Raw genomic sequence first — 15,060 nt, 5'->3', positions numbered from 1 at the left:
CGGTCTGGTTGTGGCAGGAAGTGCTGAGATTTAAGAAGTTTGCAGAAAGGAGTCCCTGGAACACTGGTTTCTTCAGTCTTAAAAATAAAGAGAGGAGCTGGTTGCTCCTGCAGTTATAGTCTCCCCAACAAGAGTAAGAAACTGAGGGCCCAAAGAGGTAGATGTGCAAAGGGCAGCTAGCCAACGAGGCACCGTAGCCGTGCTGAGCGATCTCCAGGATGGTCGGTCTCGGCTCCGAGATGTGCCCACAGTGAGATCACGGCACAGGCTACGGATCCTCTCTGTAACCGCAGTGGCTGAAGCGGTTGTCCCCAGACCCAAGCACAGAAGGCAGGACCAGTGCACCGAGGCCTTCGATCCAGGACACATATGCAGTACGACCCCCCATTCGGGTTGCCGCTGCCCTCCTGCTGCCTAAAGTGCTGCCCATTGACCGGCATCACCACCACTGCAGACGCTCACGCTAAACTGTCAGAGAAAAATCGCACTAGATGCTAGATGAGCAAGGAAGGCTTTGTTCCAGACTATTAGAGGACGTGTCAAGGCGAATGCAATAGGGGAGGCAGACCTCATTCCGCTGAAGCAAAAAGTACAGGAGGATGTTAGGCGAGGCTGGTCAGTGCGATTGGGCCCCGCACGTTTGCTGAGGGGCACTTATGGAGGCCACTATGTTTCTTGATGCTGACATTCCAAAGGGACGCCTCCCAAGTCCTCGAGAAAGAAATGCCTGGGTTTTAAAACTGGCAGAGGCTGGAAGAAGATTTCATCTCAAGGGGCAGAGAAAGAATTTACAATTACAAGTTTTCTCGAGTAAATATGCCAAGAAAAGGGAAGTCAGGGGCCCATCGTAAGGAGGAAACTTAGCTGAAGTTTAGTCTTGGTTGCTACTCCAGCCTCCTGACTCAGATGTGAGCAGAAGACGGGGCCCTGGAATCTGTTTTAACAAGCGATAAGCAATCCAAATGTTTCCAGAAGGTGCCGGCCTCCCAGTGCTTAGATCTAACAATGCAAGTAACTAATAACCTGGTGTATAAATTTGCTGAGCTTAACAAATGCCATTTTGATGAACTACCTCCCCTACAAAACCAGGCAGGTCAAGGTGGAGAACTCAGCAGTTGGTATCTCCATGTTGGGCTTAAGGAGGTATTACCCAGCCCAGGATTTCAAGGAGCCTTGGTGGGTTAGCTCATTTTGTTTCGTTCCAGCAAGAACCCACCCAAGAAAATTTATTATCAATCAGACAGGACTTTTTCTTGAGACCCTGGATGCCCATACTTTGGTAAAGGCAATTCTTTTTCTTTAATGTTCTGTAAGGCTTTCAGTACATTAAGGATATTACTTTCGAAGTGCTACAGGGAGATGTTCTTTATAGGGCCAGTAAATCACAGGATAAGAACTAATTGAAACTTGCTTGCTATACCTTTGTGGGCTGAGTCTTGCAACAGGAAAGCAATCAGCCAGCAATTAAAATGCTAATACAGGGCTCACCCCAGTTGGGTGCTCTTGCCAAAATGCAATGGGCAGTTCCAGAAGAATTCATAACAGCCAGCCTGAACTGGACTTAATTTAGAAGCCATCAATTTATCAGAGCTGCAGATAACACTAGAAGAGAAGTCGGGCCAGTGCAAAATGACAACAACAAGAAAAATAATAATAATTATAAAAGAACGGATTGTTATGAGGCAGACCAAGCCTGGACTTAATTTAGAAGCCGTTGATTGATCAGGGATGCAAATCACATCACAGAAAAAGAGTTTTCTGGAACTCTATGGGATCAGTGCTAACACAGATGATCATTTTGCAATATACGTACACCAAGTCATTATGCTGCATACCTTAATTATACGTATGTCAATTATATCTCAATGAAGCCGGAAGAAAAAAAAAACACTATAGGAGATGTTTTGCCAATGGAAAATAACAACAAAAATAGTAATAAAAGCATGGATCGTTATGATGCTCACCAAATTATTCTCAACGATCTGACTGTAGGCAGCTCAGCTGTGTAGAATTTAGTTCAAACAAAAGCAGCATGGTGGATCCAGTCCCCTAAGGCTTGCTGTGCCGAGGCTGCCCCACAGGGAAAGTGGCAGGTACCACACACACAGACTCAGGACATCAGAAGAGTGACCGAGGCTTATGAACACAGGTTGATCTTATGGACTCTGGAGCTGAACTGACCTCAGTTCTGATCCCGACTCTGCCACTCGCTAGCTCCAAAACTTTGGCAAGTTGTTTCTTTGCTATCTGCCTCAGTTTCCTCCTCTGTATAAGGAGGATATTAACAGTGCCAACCTCACACAAGGCTCTTGTAAGAGCTCAGTACAACTACAGCAGTTAACACGGTGCTTGCACAGAATGACTCTTTATATAATGCATTCTATTCTTAGTACCACCACTGTGGTAATTAATCTCTCCAGACTCCACCTTTCTCTGGCTTCTGGCCCTCTCTTGTCCCATGTTGCTGCCTTAGCTGTTGTCCCTCTGTTTTATACCCGTACTTGGGTTTTCTCCCCAAAGCCCTCCATCCTTGTTCCATTGGGCATCTTAGCTCCCACCTCCCAGCCCGTGGGGTAGACCCAGTGGCCCAGCACCCAGCTGTTCCCAAGGCTGGAAGGTCAACGTGTTCCTACCAAGCTTTCCTCCTCCTGAGGGGAACCTGGGAGCGACAGATCTACGTACATTCTCATTCAATTCAAATATATATATCCAGGGTCCATTGTGGGAAAGGCACCATGATGGACACCGTCTACTCTGATGTTAGATGGTGCAGCAAGCAGAGTAAAAGTCCCCACACAGGTGTCCACATCCTAATCCCCAGAACCTGCGAATAGGTCACCTTGTGTGGCCAAGGCGCTCTGCAGATGTAATCAAGGGGAAATCACACGAGATTAGGGTGGGCCCTCAATCCAATGATTGGTGACCTCATAAGGAAGGAGAGATTTGGAGACAGAGACACACACAGGGGAGACGGCCGTGTGACACCAGAGTCAGAGATTGGGGTGAAGCAGCTGCCAGCCAAGGAACACCAACAACTGATGGCACCACCAGAAGCTGGGCGAAGACAGGAAGTCCTCAGAGCATGGCCCTGCCAGCGCCTTCATCTCAGACTTCTGGCCTCCAGAACTGTGAGAAAATAAGCATCTGTTGTTTTAAACCAACCCCGTGAGTGGTACTTTGCTATGGCCGCCCTGGGAAATTCATGCACGCAACCAATTGGAAGCTTGAGAGAATGCAAGTCCCCTTAAGCTGTTCCAGCTGCAGCAAGTTCAGCATGGAGGGCTCCAATGTCAAGTGCGCTGTGAGCAGAAAGAGCAGCGGCACCAACCGCTGTCCGAGTGCCAAGCCACCCTGGAGGCCAAGAAGAGGCATCCGGACTGCATAGTCCTGCTACGTCCATCTGGAAAATACCTGCCTGATCAGGAAATCAATCTTCTTAGTTTAGAGCAATAATTCATAGGAAAGGAGCTTCACGATGCTGAGACCCAGCTGATGGTTATTCTCTCCAACCTCCCCAACCTCATCCTGATCCACTGCCATCTTGACAGACCAAAATAGGAGTTGAGGGTTAAATGATCCACATTTTGTCACCAACTAGTAGCCTTGGACACATTTTTTAACTTCTCTCCTGGGTTTCCTCGACTATAGCCTGTCTACATATAGGCTTGTTATAAAAATCAAACGGTAGTGCTATTTTTACAGGCATTAGTTATTTGACTTACAAATATCTATTCTAGAAGGTTCTAGAAGGTGGGAAAGAAGTGCAATCAGAGATGATGCCAGATAAATCATGGATCTGCTCCCTAACGAAGAAAGTGATTTTCAGCCCATACCTGTGTTTTGATTCCACCTCTTGCTTCCTTCCTCTGCTGAAGCATCCACCCAGGTGTTTCCTCCCTTTGGGGACTTATTATATTTAATCAGTTGTAAAAACCTATTGTATTTAAATCAGTATGGTGCTCAGAGGTGATGGAGGAAGGTAGTTGGCAGGGATCAACCAGCCACTTAGCCGATGAAAAGGCTCTTTGCAAAACAATGATGGGCTGAGCAGTGACACCTTCTCAACACCCCTACCTGCCCCCCACCCCCACCACAGCCTCCGAGCCCAGACACATGAATAACAAGGTATTACCTCTGCCATTCTTTTTGATTCAAGAAAGGCTCTCTGAGAAGCTCAGTAGCTTCTGTTCTTTTAGCCAGGCCTCATGGGACATGTTGTCAAATCCCTTCTTCCTGATAATAACCCACTGTGTCAATTTTCCTTTTAAGTGATAGATGGGATGCAACCCCAGAACAGATTAGCTCTAAAAGCAGACACATCACTCTACCAACTCATGTTGAACTCATAGCCAACAAAACACAAAAACTACGTGTTTTTCATATCTGACATTGGTTTAGTCATATCTCTCCTATTCTCTACTTGTACAGTTGGATTTTTTGGACACAAAAACAAAACTTTATATTTGTCCCCATTAAACTTTATTTTGTTAAGACTGGCCAATCACTAAAGCCAAATAAGGTCACTTGGGGTCTTAATTCTGGGACCTACCATATTCACTGCCCCCCAAGAAACTTCACCCAAATATTTGATCAACCAATCACCCAAATTATTTGGTCAACCGGCCATCAATATCTCTACCCAAATTACCAATAAAAGACAAGATAAAGGAAGAACTCTATTGCATATCTTTGGGGACAGCCCTCTGTACTGGTACAGATCCATTAAATAATACTTCTTCAGTATGTATGTAACTTTGAATACTCCTAATTGTACTATAATCAAGCCTACATTTTGTGGGGGCAGGGGGATGATGATGAGCTCAGTTCAACAGGTTGAGTTTCTGCAACGTTCAAGAGAGGTTATATATGCAGGTTTAGAGATCAGGAAATAGACTGAGTGGGAGTATGTAGATTTCTCTCTCTCTCTCTCTCTCTCTCTCTCTCTCTCTCTGTGTGTGTGTGTGTGTGTGTGTGTGTGATCAAGATGAAAATATTAGGTGGAGTCATGAAAAGGACACAGTCATACAGAGAAAGGATCAGTAAGAATAAGGAAGGACCACAGGGATCCTCACTAAGGAAAAGAAACCTGATTTTAAAAATAGAGAGCCTAGGGTAAGATTCAGCTAAGAGTAGTGTCACAGAATCCAAAGCAGGGTTTAAATCATAAATGAATGCACTTGAAAGACACCACACCATCAGTGCCACAGGGAGTTAAGTCAATAAGAAAAAGATCTCAGCCTTGATTTTTGGTTAGTGCTTAATAATGAATGAGCCAGATCAGCAAAACCAATCATGCCACATATATGTGATCATGGAGAACCCCACCAAGGTATATGCCACCATGAAAATCACATCGTTGTGACTTCCCCATTTTAGCTATGGAAGCTGAAAATAATCAACTCACTGACTAAACACGATCCTATGACACCATCTCTTCTGAACTTCATATATCTCATTGTTTGCCAATAACTTCTAGGCTTTCCGTAGGAGTCAGGCAAATCAAGGTCCATAGTAGTTGAGTACAGACAGAAAAGCTGGGTAGACGTCACTGGGAGACCTTAGCTGAACTGTTCACAGGAGCTAAGCTAATAAAGCCCTCCTTCCGCCATAATTCCCTCTTGTCTGCTTCCAGGAGAGAGCACAGAGACATTAGTAATCCCACAAATGACCTCAGGCTAATTAAATCAATAGTCCTTGCAAATTAGGTTTTTAAATGAAAGTGTTTTAAAGACCTTTAAAAAAAAAAAACTCAGATTCCTTCCTACTGGGGATAACATTTGAGGACAAATTAGCAAGTAGAAGAGAGTAGAGGAGGGAAACAGAGCCAACCTCAGTGGTCTGAAAAGTCAATTACCATTTGAAAATGCTAACCGGAATATATAAAGACCCTTTTCTATCCCACTGAACTTTTTTAGGTGAACACTTTCTCCATCACCAACCATGCAGGAGTCAACATGGAAGAGGAAGAGGGTGTGTCTTCCTATACTAAATTTGTGTGCAAATGTAAAACTGTTGTAAACAGCTTACTGGGAAGCATCCTATCTCCATGAGAAGAAAAAAAAATTAGAGTGATGGCCCTACTGACTCTGGCCGCAGGTCAATATCCTTGAATGTGCCTGACCTTGAACAAATCCCTTTCCTTTCTAGGCCATCATCTATTCATAACTTGGTAAACAGTAAGAGCTGTGGTAAGCTCACAGAGATGCTATCCACAGATTTAAAACCATACAATTGTAAGCACAGGTAATAAATCCTAGCGATTCCAACAGGCACCATTTTTTCACATCTTAACCCCCCTGAAGTTGGGATTTCTTATCATCCTACAATCGGCCAAGCTCTGGTCACAGCGCAGTTACCACTGCCTGCCATGTGCAGAACCCGTCCACCTGTGCTTTCTTCCTCTGAGTAGCACCATCTGTGTCTTACACACGTCACTTAAATGTCCCCAAAAAGATACTAGTTTAAATGTCTTCAAAAAGATAACATGCAGGAGGACAGGGAATTCATGGGAACTCTGTACCTTTGGCCCAATTTTTCTGCAAACCTGGAAACAGGTCTCTTTTAAAAAAAAAAAAAAAGACCTTTTGGGGTGCCTGGGTAGCACAGTCAGTTGAGCGTCCGACTTCAGCTCAGGTCATGATCTCACAGTTGGTGAGTTCGAGCCCCACGTCAGGCTCTGTGCTGACAGCTCAGAGCCTGGAGCCTGCTTCGGATTCTGGGTCTCCCCATCTCTCTGCCCCATCCTTGCTCACGCTCTGTCTTTCTCTCTTTCAAAACTAATTAAACATTAAAAAAAAATGTTAAGTCCATTCATGACATTATGATTCTGCATAAAACAGAACATTATTGGGGACACAGAAAGGCATGGAAACAGAACAGCCAAAGTACGTGTGATGTCAGCAGAACAAAGATTCATCATCAGAGGAAGGATCACCAGCATCAAAACATGCATAGAGTGTTCAAGGCTTGAAGAAAAGCCCGCAGGAGGACCCTTTTCTAGAACGCGCCTTCATGAACAGCCTCAAAGGCCCACGGCACTCTGGGCTGTTGTGACTTTGAGCCACAAAGGACTCACAGGAGTCAGACTCTGAGTGAGAACATGCTCCAGGACCATCTCCACCAAATCTACCTAGATTTCCTTTTCCAGACAGGCACAGAGTGAGAAGTGAAAAAAAAAACCAAAACAACAATCTGTCCATATAGGCTAAAATATCTCTTTCAACAACTAAACATAAGGTAAAAACTCTAGAAAGTAATTGTGTTACTGTTTAATTGGCAGGTAACTTTCTTTCTTGGCGAGGCAGAAAATAACAGGCTTCACACAGTGGACGGGGACTTGAGTCCAACAAAATGTCACAGGCAAACACAGATACACACGCAGAAGTGAGACTCGGTATTTCGGTGGAGTCATGCTCTAGGTGGGGTCTGTCTGCATATGAAACGAGTTTGTCTTTACCCAAATTTTAACGCAAATAGTAATAGACAGCTTTGTACCCCCACCTAATCACTGAACTTCAGAGACCATTTGGAGTTACCACCAAAAGTCAGATTCTCCATTGGGTGACAGAGTTGCTGCCATTGAGGTTGGAAGGCTGTGAGGGGGAAAGATGTAACTCATTTCTAAGCAATGGCAATACTGGGAGAGTTACTATATAACACCCCAAGTGGACATCTGATAGGGACAGAATTTGATGGCATGCATAAGTTTCCATCTATTTGTTTCTTTACTTTTTTTTTAAGATATAACTTTTTTAATGTTTATTTATTCTTAGAGAGAGAGAGACAGAGCACAAGTGGGGGAGGGCAGAGAGAGAGGGAGACACAGAATTCCAAGCAGGATCCAGGCTCTGAGCTGTCAGCACAGAGTCCAACGTGGGGCTCGAACCCATGAACTGTGAGATCATGACCTGAGCCAAAGTCAGACACTTAACTGACCGAGCCACCCATGTGCCCCCGCCCCGTTTGTTTCTTTAAAAACCAGTCTGGTGATGTCATACATCTCCCAGAATGGAGGCCGGTCCTGATGAATCTCCCACCCTTTCCCCCTCCTCACTCCTTTACTAAAATCTTCTAACAAAAGCACTGACCAGGGGGCTGTTATCTGTAATCTTAATCCCTACCCTCCCCATCTCCAGCTGAGGGCATTTGGATTGTTGGCTAATAATTGTTAACTAAAGCCAAAGATATAAACAGTGGAAATGTTGTATTTATCATCAGTTAGATGATAAACACTTTCTGAAAAGTAGCAGGACATTCCTTAAGATGATAATGTGTAGATAGAGACCCTGTCATTCCCTGGATGAGTTTCCCGTGGCTGCTCTGATTATCACAAAGGTAGAGGCTTAAAACGACACAGATTTCTTCTCTGATGGTTCTGGATGTAAGAAATGTAAACTAGGTTTCACTGGACCAAACCAAAGTGCTGGCAAGGCCACGCTCTCTTTTCTGGCTTCCAGACGTGCACTGCCCAGCTCCCAGCCCCTCCATCCATCTGCAGAGTGAGCAACCTCACGTGTGGCTTATGTTTCCAAGGCCGTGTTCTTCTCCGGCCACATCTCTCGCTGCCTCCGTTTTACAAGGACACAGGGGTGGCGGGGTGGCTGGGTGGCTCAGTCGGTTAAGCATCCAACTTCAGCTCAGGTCATGATCTCGCACTCCGTGGGTTCGAGCCCCGTGTCGGCTCTTTGCCGACAGCTCAGATACCTGGAGCCTGTTTCAGATTCTGTGTCTCCCTCTCTCTCTGACCCTCCCCGCGTTCATGCTCTGTCTCTCTCTGTCTCAAAAATAAATAAATGTTAAAAAAAAAAAATTATAAGGACACTGATCACAGTGACAGCCCATCCTGATAACCCAGGATAATCTCCCCAACTCTACATCCTTAACCTAATCACATCTGCAAAGCCTCTTTGCGATATAAGGTAACATGTACAGGATCAGGATATTTGGGGGCCCTTATTCAGCTAACCAGTCTCCCCTATAAGACTATGAACTTCTCAGGGGCAAGAAGTGTCTTTTATTTTATTTTGTTTTGTTTTATTGTTTATTTATTTTGAGAGAGAGGAAGAGAAAGAGAATCCCAAGCAGGCTCCGCACTGTCAGTGCAAAGCCCAACTCAGGGCTCAGACTCACAAACCATGAGATCGTGACCTGAGCCGAAAGCAAGAGTCAGATGTCCAACCGACTGAGCCACGCGGGCACCCCAGAAATGCCTCTTGGACTCTGTGTTTTCACGAGCCTTGTGCAGTGACTAGCAATGTAAACAAGCCCAGCAAAATGTGCTCACTGAATGAATGACCTCTGCTCTCAGCTTCCATGACTGGTGCTTGATCATGTTTTTATACATATGTATTACCTGCTTTAAAGCATGTTTTGCAAATCCCGCAAAAAATGTTGGTGAAGCCCTCATTTTCATCCGCTTCCTTCAAACTCTGGCTTTCACGGATTTCACAATGCGAATTTCCTTTTTTCCATCTCCATCACTCTTCTTTGTTTTCTCGGAACACCTGCCCAACGTTAGCCAGGCGCCGGTGGAAGATATGGGTGTGGCTCCGCCCCACCAGGAGTACCCTGTCATATTTCACCTGCTAGCCGGTTTAATCATCGCCTCTGTCGGGAAAGTTTGGCTTGTGGATAAATCAAAGCTCTGCAACAAAAGTCAGGGACAGACTAACTTCCTGGGAAGAACTTCACTTTGCAAATTTACTGCTTTCTCAGTCATAAACAAGGTCACCAACCGCACCTTTCACCTTGATGAGAAATTCAGAATTTCAGAAGGAAAAATTGCCCTGCAGGCAGAAGAATCCTAGCTCACCTCGCAGTCTCCCTCTCTCTCTCTCTCTCTCTTTTTTTTTAACATAATTTCTCCATCATAAATTTGTCCTGGTTAACCCGAGAAGACCTGTAGTTTTTGATTTGTGTGACCAAACATCTTAAATCTCACTGCTAACTACAAGTCCCTAAATCTAACTGTTTTTGCTGACAAGAGAAGAAAATCCGGAAGGCCCAGACTTTACAGACATTTTTCTCGGCTTTGGCATTCTCCACCAGTGGCTGTCAAGCTGATGTTGTCACCCTTGATCGCTTTGTTTGTTGGGACATGAGAATGTGAAAAAGATAACCTATGCCCCATCCATCCGGGGAGTCTGGGCCTCAGCCAGCAGGAAAGCGCACAGCCAGAGCCTGGAGAGGTGAGATAAAGTATCGGGAGGAGGCTGAGGGAATGGTATGGACCACCAGGACACGTGTGGCAGACTGCATCCTCCAACGCTACCCATAGCAATACTTCGGTCCCACAGGATCCTTCTGAACCTTGCCTCTCCCAACAAGAGGGGAGGTCTATTTACACTGAGCCTGGGAGGGAGTCTGGGACCACCTCAATGAATAGAATCCAGGGGAGATCAAGCTATGGGCTTTCCAGGGCTAGGTCATAGGACAATTCTCTCCCTCCCTTCTTCCCTCCATCACTCTGCTCCTCTTTCTCTCCCTCCCTCTATCCCTCTCTTTCTTCCTTTCTCTCCCTCCCTCCATCACCTTCCACCGTTTCCCTTCTTCCACCTCTCTCTCTCTCTCTCTCTCTCTCTCTCTCTCTCTCTCCTTGCCCTTGGAACCCAGCCACCATATTTTTGGGAAGCCTAGACCACATGGAGAGGCCACATGGAGAGTGTTCCAGCCCAGAGTCCCGGTCAGGGTTTCAGCCAAAATCCAGCATCAACCACCAGACACATGACTGAGTGACTGAGTAACTGAGTGACTGAGTGAGACTTCAGAAGATTCCAGCTCCTAGTCTCCAAGCTACCTCAACTGATACTGAATGGAGTAAACCAAACCCTGCACCTATTACAGATCCACAACAAAATATACGTTCATTTCTTTTAAGCCACCAAGTTTTGCAGCAGTTTGTTAGATGGCCAGAGTAAATGAAACAATATGGAGGCTGGAGACCAAGACTGCTCAAAATTACACAGAGGGCAGGACCAAGGGACCCCAGAGAACAAGCTGGCAGGCAAAACAGCTGGGAAGCAGAGTGCTAAAGCCAACCAACACCAATTCTGAAAGGTCATTAGCTCAAGGACATTCTTGTATTTCTCCAGCTGTAGGAAAAATCATTTTCATGTTAGAAATCTGTGTTCACAATCAATGGCTGCCTCTACCGTGAGTAAGAATATTGGGGCGCCTGGGTGGCTCCGTCGGTTGAGCGTCCGACTTCAGCTCAGGTCATGATCCCACAGTTCATGGGTTCAAGCCCCGCATCCGGCTGTGTGCTGACAGCTCAGAGCCTGGAGCCTCTTCAGATTCTGTCTCCCTCTCTCTCTGCCCCTTCCCTGCTTTCTCTCTTTCTCTCTCTAAAATAAATAAACATAAAAAAAATTGTCTTAAAGAATAGTGTGAGTCTCCAAACTTAAGTTCTTACTTTAAAAAGTATTAAACAGGTTATTCCTAAGGCCAGGATTACAATATATTTTTCTAATGTTTATTTATTTTTGAGAGACAGAGTGTGAGTGGCAGAGGAGCAGAGAGAGAGAGAAAGACACAGAATCCGAAGAGGCTCCAGGCTCTGAGCCATCAGCACAGAGCCCGACGTGGGGCTCGAACTCAAAAGCCGTGAGATCATGACCTGAGCCGAAGTCGGACGCTCAACCAATGAAGCCACCCAGGCGCCCCGGCCAGGATTACAATATTAGGCCATCCGTGTACCACAGTTCCTGCTCCTAAGCTCCAGATGAGATCTCCAGTTGCTTGACCCACAGGTACCTTAAATTCACTGCATAAGGATGAGCTCAATTTCTTACCTCTGCAACTGTCACAACTATAAGATGTTCTCCATAAGCCCCATGGTAATCACAAAATTAGCAGACACAACAGTTAAAGGAAAAAGGGTCACAGCACACCACTACAAAAAAAAAACCATCATCCAATCACAAAGCTAGACAGCAAGAGAGAAAGAAAGGAATAAGGAGCTATACAGCAATCAGAAAACAACTAACAAAAGGGCGACAGCAAGGCCTTCCCTGTAGATAATTACTTTAAATGTAAATGGATTAATTCTCTAATCAAAAGACACAGATTGGCTGGATGCATTAAGAAAACACAAGATCCAATTATATGTCTCCTGGTGGCCTCATACACAGCAGCGAGAGTACTGAGAAGGAGCTCGCTCACCCCCGTAATGCCAAAGCAGCAACAGCCGTCACAGCAAAGCCTACTACGTGGCTGATGACTTCGAACAGAATCGAAATGGGAGCAGGAGGTAAACAAAATGACTCCTCAGAAACCTTTCCTGTCACGAGCCCCATTCAGACAACAAAACATTCCTCCAAACCCCCCAGCGGTCTTCAGAGGCTGAGATTTTACTTGCCTTCCATCTTTTCAAGCATAACAAAAACGGCTCCCTTTATGCAAGTTCACAGAGGTTGTCCCACGGGGGCTCGTGCTCTGAGTCTGCACTTCTTTGGAGGGCTCTTCCACGTGGCAGGGAGAGCCATGGACAGGGTGATGAGGGCCCACATGTCAGCATCGATGAGCATCATTTACCGAATGGGGACAGTGGCAGGAAAGGGGGCCAGGGACTCTCACTGCAGAAGACACTACTGAGTTGTCAGGGCCACTACCCAGCCAACTGTACCAACCTGTGCAACTGTTCCCTTTGTCACATTTCGGGAGTCACCGGGAATAAGTGTCCTTTGGATTCTGTCTCCCTCTCTCTCTGCCCCTCCCCCACCGGTGCTCGCTCCCTCTCTCTCTCAAAAATAAAAATAAACATTAAAAACATTTTTCAAAGGCAGTGTCAATAAATACATAATAATTAAATAAATACATACATACATACATACATAAATAAGGGGCACCTGGGTGGCTCTGTATGTTAAGTGCCCAACAGGTCCTGATCAGCTCAGGTCCTGATGTCACAGTTTCATGGGTTCAAGCCCCTCATCAAGCTCTGTGCTGACAGTGTGGAGCCTGCTTGGGATTCTCTCTCTCTCTCCCTCTCTCTCTCTGCCCCTCCCCAACTCATGTTGTCTCTGTCTCTCTCAGAATAAATAAACCTTAAAAAAAATTACATAAGGAACAGATGCATTGTCTTTTTCATTCCATTCACCCTCTGACCCGGCTGACTGCTCCTGGTGCAATGGGCTCAAAACTTCCCAGACCTTGTCGGCCTTGTAGGAAAACTCTTGCCCTCACTGGGCTTTTGCTTCTTAATGTGAAAGAAGGGATGTCAGCCTTGGCCCTTCCCTCCCTCAGTTCTGGACACTGTCCACAATGGAAAAATGAGCCAATGTCTTTTCAGAAAGAAGATTCCTCAGGGCAATAAAATCATCACTGTTATTGTGATAAGCGCTAAGTAACATATAGAATTGTTGGATCTCTATGTTGTACACCTAAAACTAGCATAACACTGTATGCCCACTCCACTTCAATAATAAAAATCATGAACAAATTAAGAAAAATTAAATTCTCTTCTAAATGTTTATTTTTGAGAGAGAGAGAGAGAGACAGAGCGGGAGCAGGGGAGGGGCAGAGAGAGGGGGGACAGAGGATCCAAAGCAGGCTCCTTGATGACAGCAGTGAGCTCCATATGGGGCTTGAACTCACAAACTGAGAGATCATGACCTGAGCCAAAACCAAGAGGCAGACACCTAACCAACGGAGCCACCCAGGCGCCCCAAGAAAAATTGAATTCATAAATAAATTAAGAAAAAAATCATGATTGTCGTTATCCCCACAGGGCCTGGAGTCTGTGAGGTTGATAAAACTTTGGCATCAGTATTCCACCTCTGTCTTGCTCCGTTCAGGCTGCTGTAACAAAACGCCACACACCGGGTGCCTTCAGTGACAGAAACGTCCTTCTCACAGTTCCGGAGGCTGAAGGTCTGAGATCGGGGACCAGTGCAGACAGGTTTGGTGAGGTCCCTCTTCTGTGTTGCAGACGGCTGTCTTCTGACCGTGTCCTCAGGTGGCACAGGCAAACCCTCTCCTGTCTCTTCTCAGAGGGGCACCAATACTGTTCCCGAGGGCCCCATTCTCATGACCCAGTCCCCTCCCTCAGGCCTCACCTCCCAACACCATCACATTGGGGGTTAGGACTGCAGCACATGAATTTGTGGGAGACACAAACATTCCGTCCATAAGGACCTCTTTAAGAAATCAGGTCTGGGAGGCCCGGGGGGGGGGGGGGGGTGGTGCGTGGGTTAAGCATCTGACTTCGGCTCAGGTCATGATCTCACAGTTTGAGAGTTTGAGCCCTGCTTCAGGCTCTCTGCTGCCAGCACAGAATTCACTCTGGATTTTTTGTCTGTCTCTCTCTCTCTCTGCCCCTCCCCTGCTGGCTCTCTATATACATCAAAATAAATAAACTTTTAAAAAATGTTTAAAAAGAAAAAACCATACTTGCTCCAATGTATTTCATAGATGAGGGAACAATTTGAGCATCATGAGAATTTTGTATTTATTTGTAATTTTGCCCACGAGAAACCCCAAGTGAGTGCAGAAATCTGACCCCAGCTTAGCAGAGCACCGTGGGAACACGTAGAACATGCACACACACATGCACACACCCTTCGATAATCCACTCCAGTTCACCCCGTGTCGTGAGCTCCGCCATCCACACTTGATGAAGCCTCCTGCGCAACGATTCCCCAGCTGCAGTCCTTCTGACACGTACATCTACAAGTAAGACCCAGAGCTTTTCAAATGCCATAGTTATTGAGCTATTTATGTATTTATTAACCACTTCACATGGGTACAACTGAACGACTGTGTTTATTAGATGCTGATATTTGTGTTGGTGTGTCACTGATGAAACTCGGGGTGTTATTTCTTTAACCCCTTTTTCATATTAACCTTGGCTTTTATCGCATGACTCTGCGTAGCACGGTAATTTCCAGGGGTGCACGTGTCCCAGGGCAGCAGCACTGACTGTATGGATTGTGGGAATGAACTGGAGGTGTGGGGTGAACAGATGGCTCACTTTTTATCATACAAGGTCCATGTTATATGGGCCAAATAACACACAAGCCCCCAAAAGCTGAGAAATAAGGGACAACGGAGCAGAACCTCCAG

The sequence above is a fragment of the Panthera uncia genome, chromosome A2, assembly GCF_023721935.1.
Source record: "Panthera uncia isolate 11264 chromosome A2, Puncia_PCG_1.0, whole genome shotgun sequence".
In the NCBI taxonomy this organism is placed as follows: Eukaryota; Metazoa; Chordata; class Mammalia; order Carnivora; family Felidae; genus Panthera; species Panthera uncia.
The sequence above is the reverse complement of the archived record's forward strand: the minus strand, read 5'-3'. Positions refer to the sequence as shown.